We start from the raw sequence: 18,068 nt of genomic DNA, 5'->3' as shown, positions 1-18,068 counted from the left end.
TTTGTCATCGCTTGACAAACGAATATCTTCCCCAATTACAGTGCCGACTCAAGATTCAACGCAACTTTGAAGTTGGAGATCTTGTCACCCTGATGATCAAGGAGTGAAAAGGGAAAGTGTGCATATCCAATTCTACTTATATGCGCGACATAATGAAGCTCTGTCTACGCTTTTTGAGTACATTTACGCACAAAATACACACTACATAAATAGCATCCACACTACACATACACAGTCACACATACATTCTCACTATGGGAATATTAGGTGTATAATTCGAATTATATTTGAGTGGGGGCTAGTTTTTGGTTCTATCCTTTTTTGAATTTCTTGCATTGGCAATTTGCTTATCTTCATTGGTTTTGTTACTGTATTTATTTCATCAATTGTTTTTGGAAGTTGAGCAAACATTTCTTTTTTTTTTGAAAATCATTTCCCTATGTTATCCAAAAAACAGTTCATAAAATTACCTGGGCCGGTATGTACTGTACGAAATGTTTGATTTTATGATTTTAGTGTGAAAGGGAGGTTTGAAGATCATAGTGCCATTATTTGACAAGTCAAAGAACGCTAAATTTACATATTTTATTATCCACATATTTTGTTGCTGTTATCATTCTCTTAGAAGTCTTTTGTGGTTATCTCTTGGTATCCACACGTGTCGAGAAATAAGGTTAAATGAGTGGTCTTTCGCGTGTCCCGAATGTTACCTAGGATAGGAAAAAAGTTTACTCTCGTTCACTGAATGCCTGTACAAATGGAATTTTCTCGCACTATAAAAGAAAAATAAGGGACAGGGAGATATGATTGGCAATCTTCCAAATACATGTTATGTGGCTTAAAGTAATTACATTTATTCCTAAACCAACTCTGTGATATATGAATACGTTGTGAAATTACTACTTGTCTTAGCGATTGGGATAGAGCGAGCTTTGAATCTAAATTTTTATATGTGTGGAATCCACAGATTTTCTGAAATCGTATTGAAAATCGATTTCCCTACATGTTTTATCGAGGCTTCATTCATTTTTGTTTCTACTGATTGCAGAATTCGTTATATAAGATCTACCCTAGGGTGGTCCAAAGTTGCCGGGACGCGAAAATTTTTGACGATGTCTTACGGGCCGCAGTAGGAGAAAACACAAAAGTGATAAAACAATGCGAGTTTACCCATTTGCTTCTTAAGAAATATCGTGGTATTTTTGGTATCTTTCCTCATATCTACCAATGGTTTAGTACACGCTGGAATTTTTCTGCGGGGCGCAGGGAATGTGTGCTCGGGCCGCGGTTTGGTCCACCCTGATTTACCCTATAAATTATAGGTTGTTACTGTTCCATCGGAATGTTGGCCAGGGCAAATTTTGACGTTTTTAGGTAAACAACGAAGGCGCGTCAGACGTACTACACAATGGTATGTTGTGAGTCTCTCAATTTATTAAGATAATCAATAAATTGGAAGCGCAATGGTTGGATGTCTTGTCTCAGTCTAGCTCAGTATTCGGTGTGAATCAGTGTTTACAGGTTCTGTATTGTTGGTAGTACTCGTTATGTATCTGTTGGAAATAACAATAAGAATTGAGGTTCTCAAGTGTAATATAAATATAGTTTGTGGCAGTATTACTGTCAAATTAGCGCAATGACTACTGCTTTAATATTATAGCCATAAAAATTGGATTTTAGTTACTTTAGAGCAGGGTCGTCAAACCCGTGGCCCGCGGTAGCATTTAGAATGGCCCGCGCTGTATTTTCCAGAATTGAATAAAAAATATTGAGTGAAAATGTGATACAAACGATTTTTTTATTTTTCTAAAATGCGCTCTGCCAGCCCTTTCAAACATGTCATTTTGAATCGAAACCAACTGGGAGGAGATATCGATACATAAAGGTGCCATAGTCGCTTACACTCTTGGTCTTTTTCTACTCTATATGATGATATGGCAAAACAATCTAAGGAATGTATATTATGTATTGTTTGGGTTGTCAATGTTATACGTCCATGAACAAAAGAGGTTTTTGCAAAAATAGCCTGTCAAGACAGACCATAACTCGTCGTGTTGAAGAGCCTGGGAAATCTATAGCGGAAACTTTAATTGCAAAAGCGGGAAAATTTTCATCGTATTCCTTGGCGCTTGGCAAAAGCACTGACATCAAGTTTCCTGCTCAGTTGACAACTTGGCGATCTTCTTGCGGGGAGTTAATGAAGATTTTAAATTACCAAAGAGCTCGCAGTCATTGTCCCTATTAAGCCACGACTGGAGGCATTGATTTGTTGGGAGCTATGATAAAAATGATCAAGCATCTTCGCTTGCCTTTGGCGAAACTTTCGGGAATAACCACTGATGGCGCCCCATCAATGGTTGGGAAACAACAGTTTCATTATTCTAATAATTGTGAAAGTTTGGTGTGAGGTTATTGTTTGTTTGTTCATTAACCTGTAGTTTGTGTAGCAAAACCAGAACATAACTACCATGGAACTACATGTGGCCCTTTGACGAAAAAGGTTGGCCGACCCTGCTTAAGAGAATATTTCATTTGATTGTGTTACTTAGAAAGTCGAAACATTGGGTATATATATACTGTTAAATTTTTGTATGTTTTTAATCTATATCGTGTTGATTGATTTAAAAATTAGAGAGTTGTGATATTATGATATTGCAAAATTGTCTTGCCGTATGTAATATTTAGTTTATGTTCATTGTTTTCAGCAGATGCCATGTTCCTGATTCTATTCCAAGTTCCATCGTGTTGACTGTTCTGAACAAACTACACCGATTCTAAGATGAATTTCATTAAGGCACAGGCAATATGCACTTTGCTCTCTAATATCAAACACTGGTAACTGATTCAGAAACGAATCGTTAACTTCGTGACAGGACTTGTTGTTTATTGTGGCGCGTTGTCAAAGATCTCCAACTAATAATAATCAGCTACGAATGTAAATTTTCCTTTCTCTTTTGAATAGTCGGAAACATTTCTAGAATATTGAATCTGAAGAATATACTAACGTGCAAAACAGAAGAATGAGCAAGTGTTCAAGTATTCCAAATGAAATGAAACATTACTAATGTTTCTAGAGAAGGATCAAAAGCTTCCTTCATCACCCTTACGAAAGTCTACACAGAAAGCTAAACTCACATCTTCCATTAACCTTTTAATTTCTGGTTTTCTTCTCTCTAAACTAAAGGTATTTGAGTTTCGAGTCAATTTCTCATGCTCCACATTTTAAGAAATGTTTGTAAATGAGCGTGAATCGCTTGTTATCTGAATAAAAGAACACAATTCATGTTTTGTTAGAATCATTATGACGTCATACCAAACCTATGTCTTAGCAAACGCTAAAAATTGCGAAATTATAACCGCATATAGAATATATCTAAAAGAAAACGAAAGGGAATAAAAAAACATAGTTTAGGCTGTCCAACCAACGCCCCATGCACGGGCCGCGTTCAGCCCGCACTTAAATGAGTTCATAAGCCAACATTTTTAAATGTTTAAATTTTAGTACCGTATTTTATATAGGCTAAACTTTAGCGGTTCCCAAACTATGGGTCGCGAACCACTGGTGGGTCGCAAAAGGAATCTTAGTTGGTCGTGAAAAGATGTAGAGAGCTTTGGTTAATTATACTGGGTATTAGGATCGGTGGCGGCTCGAATACGTAAAGCTTCAAAAAAACAAAATAAATTAAATTGAATTTAAATTCGAATCTTTTTTACGATCTTCTCAAAGGAACAAAAATTTGCTACACAAAGAATGACCATGTGGCTTTTTTACGCGTAGCAGTTTTGTACACTGTACAGCACTTCTTACCGTGTTTCCCCGATATTTAGATAGGATATAGATTTATTTCTTTTGAAGAATAACACTATGGTTTTTTTTGGAATAGGTCTTTTGTGTTCATTTATCAAAAATAAAATTACATTGTAGTAAATCACAAGATTTTTCACTAAATATTATATAAAAACCGACATCCATAGTTTCTATTTGTATTTTCTATACAAAAATCAAGTGACAAATATCTTAATTGTGATATCACACCATCTTTAATAGTGGTGTGATCTTCACCTTACTTCAGGTTAATGAACCTTTCTTCTTCCACACATTTTAAATTTATATTAAGGGTAGGGTCATTCTGAAATCATTTTAAAAATTCAAATTATTATCTTATTTTCAGGCCAGGTCTTCATTTCGAGGAAACACGGTAGTTTTGCGATGATTAGCCATTGCTGTGTTCTGTTAAATTAAAATTAAATTAAAGTTAAGTGGGTCGCCATAAGCTTTGGTAATAAATAGTGGGTCCCAACTCTAAAAAGTTTGGGAACCACTTCCGCTAAAGTATGTTTCACGATTATGGCGTGATTATTTCGGCATTCCACATACAAATGTCGGTTCTTTTAATCACGCGTGTATCAAGTCTTGCGCTCTGGTGGATATCGATGTTTAATTTTGTTTTAATTTATTGCAGAACTGCGCGTTCTGTTTGACAAATTTGAAAACTACTGTGCCATCATTGGCGACGAGGCGCTGAGGAAAATTATAGAAATGATTTTGCAATGTCCATCTCCAAATTTTTTCAATAGCTTTTCTCTTTAAATACATAACGAGATTTGTTTTTCACTTCAAAGTTATATATGATGACGTCATCGAAATTAAAAAATTGCGCATCGTAGCATGGTGGTTCGGCGATCACATTTAGGCGATCTGGCGGTCAGCGAAATCGGGAGTTTTTTTTATTAATTAAATGAGATTACCGTTACTGTGAAAAATTTGATAACACTTCGTTTTAATGTTTGTCCTCACATTATTGAGCATTGCTGTTTTGTTTTTTCACGATTTTTCCGGTTCTCCCTTTTGGCGAGCCAAATTTTTTTTATCCTATTATCGCTAGGGTTAGTTCGGATACCTATAATTTTCACTATCCGGATAACAGATATATCCGGGTATTCCGTATTTTAAATATACGGTTAACCGGATAGTTACTGCTGATTTTAGAGAACCGATTTCGCAGGATTTTCGCGGTGAATTGAACGAATACCACCACACAGTTCTGTTGTAAATACTCACATATGTATTATTTTTCTTGAATATGAATTATTGTGCATTTTAATATTGCATGTGTCAATAAATAATAATTTAAGCTCAGTAGTCGTACCGATGTACAGCGGAATATTAAAATGAAACATTTTTTGAAAATATTGTGTCCTAATTTTTTTTCCCCCAACTGCTAAGTTATTTTCCCTATTCAAATAATATGTAAAGATTTATATTATTTCTACTTTATTGTAAAGATTTTAAAAGTTTCTTTTTGTGTCTAGAGCCTCTTTTCTTTAAATTTTGACTCGTACTAAATTTTAGTGTCGCAGACTCACAATGATCATTTCTGATCATCCGCAGCTTCCTATCAATTGCAATGAAATTTAATATTGTCATGTATAGTAGGCTATTTTGTTTTCTATAATATTTGGTGATTTCTTGCACGACGAAATAAACTTTGTTAATATATACCACAAGAGCATACATATAAATGAAATCATGGACACAAAAAATCGTGCATTTTTAACATTTTATCTCGGTGAGAGAAGTATCCAAAAAATAGAATATAGGGGGAACAAATTCCGTGAAGTGTATAGGAAAATATAAGTCATTTGAACAAAAATTTTAATAACAAAGCAAATTGATGATTATGAAAAAACCGAAGTGGTCAGAAATTTCTTCTAATTTGAAAACTTCACTTATTTAACATGTCACTGTAAATATTCTCACGTTTGTACTAATTAGGCCACAACTTCCACAAATCTATTTCCATTCGAATACCTTTTAAACTAAATTAACAGAGCCAAAACAATGCTGCGCCAGTTTTTGAACAACTTTACTTACCACCATAAATGAGTAAACGAAAAACATGACACGATACAGAGTCTGTCACATTAAACTTTTCTGAAATATTATAGACCATTTTGCAAACAAATTTGTTTGTGAAAGTTCCATGAACACCATACATGTAATAACAGCCTTTCCTCCTCATTTTGAAATGTTCGAAAACGTCACTAATAAAGGCGGTCGAATTTTACAGGCTAATTGTGTTATCATCGCCGATCGTTTTCTTCCGCATCGCGTTATTATTTGGGGAATTAACATCTGCATTATGCCAGTTTTAATTTGAAAAGAAGTTACATCCCGTGAAAAGTTACCCTTGTTGTAAATTCAGTAAATACGATTATTACGAAATTTTGGCGATTCAACAGCGCCTAAAATAGAGTCTTGTTTTATCTATCACTGGCTCATAAATCAAGAGTCGTGATATTTTCGTTAGCATTCAATTCCTTATTGTCAGTCAAAAATGTGTGTTTCAGATCTATTCTCTTAACGATAGATAGATAGGACGATAGATAACATACTGCGGCCATTTCAGTTACGGGCGAAATAAAACAATTATCGGCGTTATATACCGACGAAACTGAACCCGACTTTTCTCCCGAAAATGTTGATATATAACTATAAGCTAATTAATATCTGCATTTATTGTACTAAATAAATTATACTCATTGGAATTGCAATAATAGCTCAAATTTGATGAATTTTCAAAATAGCAAAAATAGGAAATTGGATTTGTTCGTGCAGCTTACCATTTATTTTCATATCTAGAGTAGAAATGCTTTTATTTTAAGGTAAGTCGGGCTCTTCTATACCGTAAATACGCAATAATCACATTTTTCTGCGTGTTTTGTGATGTAATACTATAGTCAAGTTCACTCCAGCATTACACGGATGACTAAAATATGCAGAGTGGTGTGGATATAAGTGAATATTATATGCTCTGAGAGATGTCATTGGCCACTCAACAAAAAATATAAAAATCACTAATGCGCATATGCATTATTTATACTGCTCTATTATCCGGTTAACCGTTACAATAATATCCGGTTATCAGATAGCAAAATACCTCTTGGTTAATCGGTTATCCGGTTAACCGCTATCCGGATAATCCAACCCTAATTATCACTCACCATCACCGAAGTGCTGTCCGCAAACAGTGAAACACAATCGAGATGACTTCTGGACTTGACACCAAGCAGTCCTGCCAATAGATGATATCTACATTGCGCGACGTTCCAGATCTTTTCAAAACAGTGGAATATAACTGAAGATCCATTTCGTTGTCTATACTATACGTACAGCCAACGGAACAATACGAAATAACCATTTTCAACAGCCAAACAAAACGGAAACGTATAATCCGACTTGTAACTGAAAGGAGCCAAATGGACGTTTTTGTTTTTTTGCCGTCCAGTAAACAAAGTCACGTGACCCGTGCAAGTCCTCTATGCCTAGATTGCGCAACGATGTAAATTGGCGCCATTTTCGATCAACGTCGCCTGCGATCTTACAGCGGTTCTGCGTGATCCTCGCCTTTCGGCTAGGCTGTTGCCTTCTGCTAATAAATGAAGGGTCGCTCGGCTCGGGAATGGCAAAACAGTGCAACTATTGAAGCTATCAACATACGGTATGCCGGCAGAAGAAACAAATGGGAAAATAATTGTAGGCGACGTCGAGACTGGAAATATGGATTCCTTGAGCCAGGTTAGTCAAACGAATGGCCTAATATCAAGCTGATACCAGCGAAGACAAGCTAATGGTCTACAAATACCTCCAAGATGTACCGGGTCTAGTATAGTTTAGTACCACAAGTACTTCCGGTGGGCGTAGCATAACGAATTTTGCATATGCTATTCCTAACCCCCACCTGACTACCGGTATGCCATCCAAAAATTACGTCACTACGACGTCACCATCACGTCATAGGGATTGCCAAAGTATAATTACGATCGCCCGAAATGTCATCTGCGCCGCCGATAACGAACTTGTTAAAGCCGGCGATCTCTCTCCCATCGTGATCGTTGTGACAAGAAAACGGGAGAAATTGCTTGCTCGATTTAGGGTGATCGTCTGCGCGTTTTGGACGACCATCCGCATACTTCGGTGGGCCTTATTACGCCACTGTGACGTCGAAATGACGTAATTTGTCGGCGACGTAGTCAGGTGGGGGTTAGGATTGACATATGCAAAAATTGTTGAGCCAGGTCAACTAGAAGTACATGTGGTACTAAACTATACCAGACCCGATGTACCGATACTAGCACTATAGGTAGACTTACCATAATTTCCTGGGCATAATCCGGGACAAACTCAAAACTATGAATGAAATAACTGGACGAAAGGCCGGCGGCCTGAGCTTTGCAAATTTTTATTCCATATTTATATCTATAAGCTTTAATATTGCATTACTCTACGGAATCTCAAGTTCTAGATTACTTTCAGCATAATATGACAAAACCAAATGAAAGTTGTTATGCCTTCTCCAACTCCAAGCATAATAAGGCTTCTGATGCAGCAATTGCTGTAGTTTCATTGGAGTCAATAGAATAATGACGAAATGAACGTCACTCATTATTCCCTAGCCAAAGGATTTCTCAAGCTATGCGCGATATTTTACTCAACCTAATAAGCTAAAAAATTAAGATATAAGCCTCGAGTTAAAGTTATGCCTTTTGGGACGGAATTATTCATAATTTTGCATAAGGTCGGAGTTAATTTTGAAAATTTCACTAAAGTAAAATTCCGGGACAGTTTGCTAACCGGGACGGGACACCGGGAGTCCGGGACAGACGTTTAAACCGGGATGTATGGTTGGTCTAACTATAGGCCCTAGTCTAATCTTACTCAAGGACATGAAGACATAAATTGCCCAATTTCTTGTAAGAATTGAATTTGTGCGGAACTTTTACACAAGCTGAATCTTCTAAAACATCCTCGCGAAACTTTTTGTCAGTTAGGTTATTGGTTTTAATAATAGGCAGAAATTACCTTCTTCTGCTTATATTTAAGCCAAGAGATTACTTCATTTTAAAACTATTGTGTTGTGCAATCACAAATAGCCTACAAATTTTATCAAATTTAGTTCACTAGATAAAATCAGGATTTATGTCAAAAGTTTCAAATGCCAAATTTGGCGTAATTTTTAATTTATCAACTGTGAAACAGAAAGAGAACCATATTCGTTGCAATATTTTCATTTTGAAATTGTTTTTAAAATCAATGGAATAATTGTTATCCACAACCTGGCTATTTACCAGACATTTTATGTCCGCAGATTGCCCACACATTTTATATGCATTTTATATCCGTGGTATTTTGATAAAGTATGCTAGTAGGCCAAATGATTTTATTTTTTTCTATGCCGACTCAGACATGGGTTACGTTAAACAAAATTAAATTAACATGGTAAGGCATTTTGAATGCTGGTATCGTTCACGGATTTGAATATTTTGCGCAACAGAAAATCAACCTAGTAAAATTCGATACTTTAAACTATCATTATCAAAATTATTTGTCACGAAGCAAGAAAAGGTATAAATTATGAATAAATTTGACAGATTGCCATGTTTTGCTATACAACTTTGGAATTTGTATCTTGGAAATTGGTGTCCTAAAAGTAATAATAATATTTAATATTTGATCTAAACTAATCGCAAATAATATTGTAACATTTACCGCCTGGCTTTTGGTTAACATCATTTTTTGGGAAAACTCACAGGTCGCAAAACATAATATAATGTAAAATAAAGCCACTAAGTCGCCGCTAAGTCGCTGCTGTTCTGAATATGCCACTTGAGATTACCATGTTTGCTGATTTCACAGGTTTTTTTTTCGCAAAGGTATGCAAGTAATATTAAACCAGTGAGATTTCCACGTGGGAGAAAACGCTCATATTTGAATATTAAATTAGAAACCCGAAATAAAAAAATTGACGCGTGGTGATGAAGAGGCAGAAACCGCAACCTATTGTCAGATCCTGCTAAATTCTAATCCTCCGGATTCGATATTCTGAATTGCCCATCCCTAACTATGATGGACATATTATTAAGCTAACCAATGTTATTAAGTATATTCAATCAATTATTATCATACTTAATTGAATGAAAAACATTTCTTGGGATTCTTCACGGATCTTTGTAGCTTATTAATAAATAATAACTTCGCAGAATGGCAAAAATATGCATGAAAAATTAATTATAATCGGGCAGTTTACCACACATATTATGTCCGTAGATTGCTATGGTATTTAAAAGCAGTGGTTCTCAAACAGTTGGGTGTGCCCCGCTAGAGGTTAGTTGGAGTGCAGCTACTGTATAGCCTCACTTATGAGCCAATCTCACGTATAAGCCGACCTTCTAAAAACGACTCTATTAAAATAGTAAATTTATAAAAATTTGCGTATAAGCCGACTCTCCAAATCGTAACATGCTGTAAGCAACTATTACAGTCGATGATGTTCAATTCAAATTTAATATTCAAATATTGCTATTCGCTATCTTCTAGTATCGTTTTCAGTGTTTCAGTGTATTTTTAACATAGTCAAGATATCATGGGTGACCACGACAATAAATTTAGAAGCAAATTGTGTCGTAATTCATTGTTTTCATCAATAGTGACCGAGCATACCGGGAAATCTTTGCCTTTTCAGCCTATGAAATAGCTCTTAAATATTATTTAGTATCTATGGCCGATGTTATTTGTTAGCCTGGCGCCATTGATGATAATATCGTTCAGTTTAGGTTTGCGGTATTAGTTTATGAAAAGTAACTCGGCTTATATGCAATTATATACGGTAATTAAAAATGATATATTTGTTAGATTTCGATATTTACGTTCTATCCACATATTTTCAATGTGTTATGTGGCGCGGCAGCGTGGCTCAACGGGCTAAGCGTTAGGAATACGCTCGCCACCGCACCTCTAACTACTCTGCGTGGGTTCGAATCCCATGCAGGGATGGTTATGTGCGAGAGGATTACTGGACTCCTCGCCGTCGTTGGGTAGTTCACGTAACTGCTGGTCGGTTAAGGCTTCCTCCACCACCAAGTCCATGCTTCGAAAACAAACAATACAGTAAAACTCATCCCATACCCGACTTGGAATGGTAACCGGACGAGAGGCCGTGGTTCGTCATATGGATAAGCCGTCTTATCGGCTTTCCTCTCCCCCGGGATAAATATGTAAATCCTAAATCCCTTATCTTGTTATTTTTGAGTTTGACACAAGACTTGACGAATTTTATAAATGAGGTGCGATTTTAAAGGTTTGAGAACCAATGTTTTAGAGTCTTATTAATGCAAGACACGATAATGCAATACCTAGGTGCTGGTATCGGTCATATATGACAAGTGGGCAGTAGTTATCGCTTCATTTCAGAGCACTAGCTGAAAAAGTCTTCACTATTACTCAAGATCTCATTACCCTTCTACATTTTATGCTCACAGTTGATCTATTTTTTAGTACAAAGAGAGTGTGCCATTCTAACAGAAGATTAGCAGCCCAGATAGACAGAAGACCATGATCGGATGATAATAACCTCAACTCAACATTTTATGAACATCTGACTTGTTCATTACAAAATACCTTGTGTGATGATATGGCGATGGGAAGGTAATTTATATTTAGTATTTGATGACGGATTCTAGAGAGTGACATGATTTTACTGATATTGGAGTAAAGAGTCAAAATTTCAAACTTTTGGTGAAGACATGAATTTGTAATTTCTGAAAGAAACTGAAAAAGCATTGAATCCACAGTCATTATTTGATAGACAATTCAACAAATTTGTAATTGAGAGCCAAAGTAAGTTCTAATTTAATTCAAACGCGGATGGGTTCGAACCAGAGGTCTACAACCTATGGTGCCGGCATAATTAATAGAGCAATGGTTCTCCACATTAGCTCCGTGGCACTCAAAGATTCTGCCAATACAGTCCGCAAGGGTCCGCAAGTTTAATTTCAAATCCGAGAGTCTAAATTAATATATGTATCTTGCTTATAAATTATCAAATATACATTAGGTTTGCTACTACACCTCGAAGACCATATTGTTTTGCCAGATTTATAATTGCCTATTTACTGTTTATATCAGCGGTTTCCAAACTTTTTGTTCGTGCGGCACCAAATTTTTCAGGAAAAAACTCATGTTTTTTAGCTTACCGCACACTTTCACAATATATGCTGATTTTAAATTAGTATGCCATACAAAGGAGAGGTTAAGCTTTATTGTTTTCTGCAAAATAGTTATCCTCAAATCAATTCAAATACTATCATTTATTGAAGTACCCTGTTATCCCCAAAATAGAAATTGCACTATCAGTACTATTTGATGAGTACAGTATTTCCGGATATTAGGGCAATTTACAAGACCTACCGGTACCTAATTTATCAAACTGATTTACTGAAAACTGAAAATAACGGGAGTCAAAATTGACCAGAGTGGTAGCTAAAAATACGCTCATGAAAATGCATAACTCTGTACTTTCTTGTTACTCATTTCATAGAAAGTTTGCCTGACTTGATAGTAGAAGATGAACGAGAGGGCCTTTACAGTTGCGCAATTTCCACGCAACACTTGAAATTGAAAAAAAAAAATGAGGAACATACTCAATTTTTGACGCTGCCATGTCTACAAAATTTTTTTGCCGCGACTTCTAAGTTTCTTGTCGAATAATACTCCAACGCACAAGTGGTAAAATGAGACACCTATCGCAATGCTTCCCAATCGGGGAAGAATTCTGCCCAAGGGAGGAAATTTGCTTTTTTATATATATAGTAAGCACTTCGAATTGTGTAGCACAAATATTCAGTTTATTATGATAAATCACCTAAACTGTACAAAAATGGGACTGGAAAGCGGCTCATTATAGATTCAATAAATAATATAGAATTCGTAGAGAGAGAGGGCGGTTTTCAAAATAGGTAAATGGGGAAGTCAATGAAAGGGTACTGAACCACAAACTCATAGTCAAAATTAAAATGCATGCTGTAGTGTCAACAGATAATATATCACATTGGTAAGAGTGTTCTGAAGTGGGAGACCTTAGTTTGGAATTAGTCAACCCAAAGCCTTAAATATTGGTTTCCATTGTTTCTCGTTTATAATTTTTCCGGTTATATACAAATTTATTTTTTTCATCGAGATTTTATAGAAAAAAGTTGCACATTAAATTATGTTATCCCGCGACCCCCTCAAAAAATGCGACACCCAGGTTGGGAACCACTGACAATTATACACCAGTTAGTTAAATGTCCAATATCGTCAGATATGCAACTCTTAGTAACCCTAATCTTAATGTTGATATTGTTATTATTTTATTACTGCCTGTAGTTCTTAATGTGTACGGATGAATAATAATGCTTTAGGAAACATTGATTTATCGTGACAAATGTTATTATAAACGGGAATCACTTTCGTACAATATAAGATTCCGTTTAGGATTTTTAAAACCTATTTAAAACTTCATTTTTTCGTATTTTTAGTGAGAACGTCTTCAGTCAGACATGATTGTCTATCCAGTAATTGCAATATTTCTGTTTGCAATACATTACAGTACAGCATTTATTGAATTACAGGTAACTAAAATACCTTTTCTTTGTTTGATTATTTATGTATTACTCTCTGTTTGATATCTGTCTATCTGATACTTCTGTGACCAAACTATTCTTCTATCCAAACATTTATAAAGCTGGAAAGTTGTTTAGGATACATTGCATCTCTTGCTTCAAAAAAGATTCTGTATGAAAAGCCACTTAAACATAGAATTATGTTTGAATTGGTGTGAATTTAATATTGATGATATAGTTTAGTCTCCAAATTTTTTACACTGCAGATAATATTTGTCTTGGACCCAAAATTTCTGGACTCTAGTATTCAATAGGGCTGTGTAGTTGACTCGTATTCTCAAAATTTTTAAACAGAGTCCGGTTTTGAATTCTCTAGAGTTGGGAGTTGGATTTTAAAATTTCTGACACGTGTATAATGCACTTAGTTGTTTATTTTAAGCACTACTAATTAAAGGAGACTTGCATGCGCCGAAGTTGATTTTCTCCTAAAATGGAGTGTTTGACTTTCAATAAGAATGTAAATGAAGTTTTATCTCATGAGGGGCTTGAGTGATAAAAGAAAATACGTTCCAATCTCATTGGATTACAATCCACAGTTTTCTTGCATAAATGCAGCATTCGCTACTGATAGTTTCCTTCAGTCAATGAATGAATATCAGTCTGATATATCACTATGCCGCATTTTTTCAACGCTACCACAATTGGCAAGTCTTTATTACCAGCAACAAATCATGTATTTTAAATATTTCATTTTGTCTAGTTCTATTTACATATCTCAATTATACCGAATCTATACAGAAATGAGCATTATTATCAGCACTGACCAACTTCAATCAAGTATCCTAAACATGATTGAAAGTATGACTGTGGTAAATTATGTTGGTGGTGATATTAAGGTGATAACAAACACAATAATATGGTTTTGACCATAAAAGCATGGCGAACTGTCTGTAAATTGACGCCTTATTGCCTTATTTCATTAATGCCTTACCAAAACAATTTATATTCGATACATATTGCAGACTCTGGTGCCAGTTACTGATAGTCATCAGCCTTAAACTTCTGAGTTCACATAACATCACATTACTCATGTATACTGTGCTCACGTTTCGACTATTTTTACAAAATATGTTGTCGGAAATGTACAAGATTCAATGTTGATGCCATATTTTCTAGTCATCATATTCATAGTAAAGGTTAGTATAGTATCTTCAGACTCTTTGAAATCAATTCATATACCTGAATAATCTACTATTTCCAATACATTCTAAATTATTATTTTCGAATATAAAATATCCAATATATTCTGAAATAAAATTAAGTAATATAATAATTAAGTAATTTGCATAAAATAAAAGCCCAAAGTCTGTAAAATCGTATTTCAACGAAAAACACTATAAAATATTTTGTGGATACGCGTATGCATTGCCGTACTCGGTCATATATTTTTGGACTATTGTGTACCGTCCACATCCACTTGCAGTCAATATACAGGAGTACTTGTAGTCTTAGATGGTATAAAAATTTGGGTCGTGTGAAAAAAGGTCCAGGAACCATTGCTATATCTGACAAGTGAGCTGTTGTTCGCCCCATATCAGAGCACTAGTGGAAAAAAGCTTCAATCAGCAATGTTTCTATAGACCCGCTCCACCAAAAAGGTGAAAAACCACTGCTCTAAACTTAAATTTTATAGATGTTTTTTCAACTACTCTACTCACTCAACTACTTAATTGAAATTTTACTTTTTTTCATGAGGTTTATCATTTTTGCGCTCTTGCTTTCAACCTAATGACAATTTGTTTTTGTCTGTTGTTTGACTCTGTGATCCGAATCGTATTTTTGAAGAGAGTTTGATCAGTAAATCGTATACCTAATTCAGTTCAAATTTGTAATGACTTGATTTATATTTTTTTAGATGGGGCAAACTGGTCTAACCTGGTGATTGTTTTATTATGGCATCAGATTATATGAATGCGAAAGGCGGATGAAGGATGTCATATTTCAAAAGTTCTAACTATGAAGAAAACCTTGGATCAACCTACTTTATCTGTATATCTACTGTTCTATTCCAGGAAAGTTTGAATTTTGTGCAGCTGCTGGAAGATAATGAAAGTCATTGATGGAGTTCTATATTGGGTGTTTTATCGTCTGCACCTGTAGGAAAATCATTCTAATTGTGCTTGAAATATACAGACAACTCCATGAGTTGTGTATGAATGAACGTTACATGATGAAATTGTTGAACTGTTCAATAATGCCCCATCTGAACCCTTCGAGTTTGCCAGGGATCAATCAGGAAATCTGCTGTTTGGCAGAAACGAAATTTCAATGTGACTGTCAAATCTTTGTTTTTTAATGTGGGGGATTTTGTATGGTATTTTTATCCATGTAAGAATAGGTTGGTCAACTGGTTGGGTGAGACCCTTTAAAGTGTTATATTTTTTTTCACATTTTGTTTATTATATCAAGAATGTTAATAATACTGGTAAACAGGGTTGTCCAAAACGATTCAAGTACCTTTCTGAATAATAGCCGCATTCAGCTGTCAGTGAGGTGTTTTGCCTCCTAAGTGAAATCTTCGAACAGTTTTCTGCGCTTTGTATTGTACTGACGATGAAATAGACCTGGCACTTTGATTGTTTGTTATCTTCGGTGTGAATGTGCGCCTCATATTGTTGCACGATTGAGTGATTGACATAGCCGCTATTCCCCTGCAAGGCTTCTAATTTACACATTCATTTCGATGACGTCGAAAAATTTAAACTTACGGTATGTAATGCCACAAGTGTTACGATACCCAATAAATTGTCACAAGTCGGAATTATTGGGAAATATAATTCATACTTTTTCTCTCTTTTCTGCAAATAATTTTGATAATGATAGGTAATAGTATAGACTTTTCACTAGGTTGATTTTCTGTTGCGCAAAATGTTTAGATACCAGCATCTAAAATGCCTCGCTGTATTATTTTGATTTTGTTCAACTTATCTCGTGGTTGCGTAAAATAACGAAAAATGAATGCCACGGCAATCAACATGAAAAGTTTTAAACTGCCTGATTATAATTAATTTTTAATTTGTATTTTCGTACCTACTACAATGTGAAAAACAAAACTACTCTAAAATATCACGGCGATGTGCGGACATAAAATGTCTGGTGAATAGCCAGGTTGTAGATAACAGTTATTCCATTGTTTATTGTATGCAAACTTCTTTATACACTAAAATATGCTTTCTTTTATTTGAATTTATTTTCGAATGTATCCGATATTTCATATTCGAAAATAATAATTCCAAATGTATCGAAAATGTGAACTATTCGCCATTCGGGAGTGGAAAATATAGGATTACTTATGTTGATCATCTTAGATGGTATTAATTTGCTTGATTTTGGCTTTGAGAATGACAATATTGTTGATAGTAATGACATTGTGGATGTAATGATATTCATATTTTAACCCTGGGGTTCGTACTAAGAGGACCAGAATAACCTGTTAAATATGACCACGGAACCATTCGTTGCTATGGCAGGTGTAGCGTAGTCCTGCCACTTGATTTATTTCCATTGTGATTTCATATTGTTTTATTTATAAGCTTATCTTGTAACTGTTTTTTGATTTTAAATATTTTATATATGATTTTTTATATTTGTACAATTGATTATAACTCCGATGGGATTTTTGTCATTTACGTGTTATATGTCTCAGCTGGGATTTATACTGTTATAGATTTGTAGTTACCGGTAGGCATTTTTTTCATTTTAGAGTAAATTTTTGGGTTTACTTCCTGTGAAAAATCGGATATTGTGCCGGGACTAAATTTGGTTCTTTTTTATTGTTTCATTTATTGCAATTGTATTGTATTATGTGCAGGGGTTTGCGGAAGCTGCGATTTGACCAATGATTTAATTTGGGTATATTTGCTCGACTCCGTCACCTCTGTCTATGTGACATTTTTTATAATTTTTTTATTTCACTGCTTATGAGGTTGAGGTGTTTTTGTTTCTCTTTTTTATATCCGTTCAAATTTGTGCATTTCCAATGGGAAATGCACTTCCTTACCTGCTTATATCTCTGTTCAAATGAGATGAAGTATATATTTTTTTTTTAGAAAAGTTCTTGATTATTAAAAAACTGCTTTAAAAACACATCCATTTATCTCAAATTATACCTATTTCTAGTTTTGTAGAGAAATATGTCCCATTTTATAGTTGCTTTTGTGTCGTGACGAATATCCTACATATTATTTTCAAGTACTAGTTTATTGTATATTAAGCTGCCTTTCCTTTCTCCTCGTCTAATAATCTATATTGCAGTAGCCACAAGGATACTTGAACGAGAAAGTATCATAATCTCATTCCACATTTCTTAGATTATAGTTGACCTGTACGAAATATTAACTATATACAGAAATAAGTTTTGGCTTCGACCCTTGGGCTAAAATCAAACAAAAATAAGTTTAAGCTTGACCCAACAGCAATAAGTTTTGGTTTAGACCCTTGGGCTAGGATCAAACAAAAATAAGTTTGGGCTTAGACCCTTGGGCTAGGATCAAACAAAAGTAAGTTTGGGCTAGACCCAACAGCAATAAGTTTTGGCTTAGACCCTTGGGCTAGGATCAAACAAAAAT

General features: G+C 35.0%; 2 long non-coding RNA genes across 2 annotated transcripts; both read left to right on the top strand.

The window, feature by feature from the left end:
- The first annotated feature begins 1,466 nt into the window (after positions 1–1,466).
- LOC144421890 (uncharacterized) lies at positions 1,467–2,940 on the top strand. The gene is made up of 2 exons (XR_013475018.1): positions 1,467–1,521; positions 2,709–2,940. It is a non-coding gene; the product is annotated as an uncharacterized LOC144421890 (long non-coding RNA).
- A 4,488-nt stretch (positions 2,941–7,428) lies between these two features.
- Positions 7,429–16,722, top strand: LOC144422108 (uncharacterized). The gene is made up of 5 exons (XR_013475150.1): positions 7,429–7,579; positions 11,336–11,485; positions 13,357–13,449; positions 14,463–14,636; positions 15,356–16,722. It is a non-coding gene; the product is annotated as an uncharacterized LOC144422108 (long non-coding RNA).
- The last annotated feature ends 1,346 nt before the right edge of the window (positions 16,723–18,068 follow it).

The sequence above is a fragment of the Styela clava genome, chromosome 4, assembly GCF_964204865.1.
Source record: "Styela clava chromosome 4, kaStyClav1.hap1.2, whole genome shotgun sequence".
Taxonomy (NCBI): domain Eukaryota; kingdom Metazoa; phylum Chordata; class Ascidiacea; order Stolidobranchia; family Styelidae; genus Styela; species Styela clava.
Note: the sequence above shows the minus strand (reverse complement) of the source record. Positions and strands in the feature narration are given on the sequence as shown.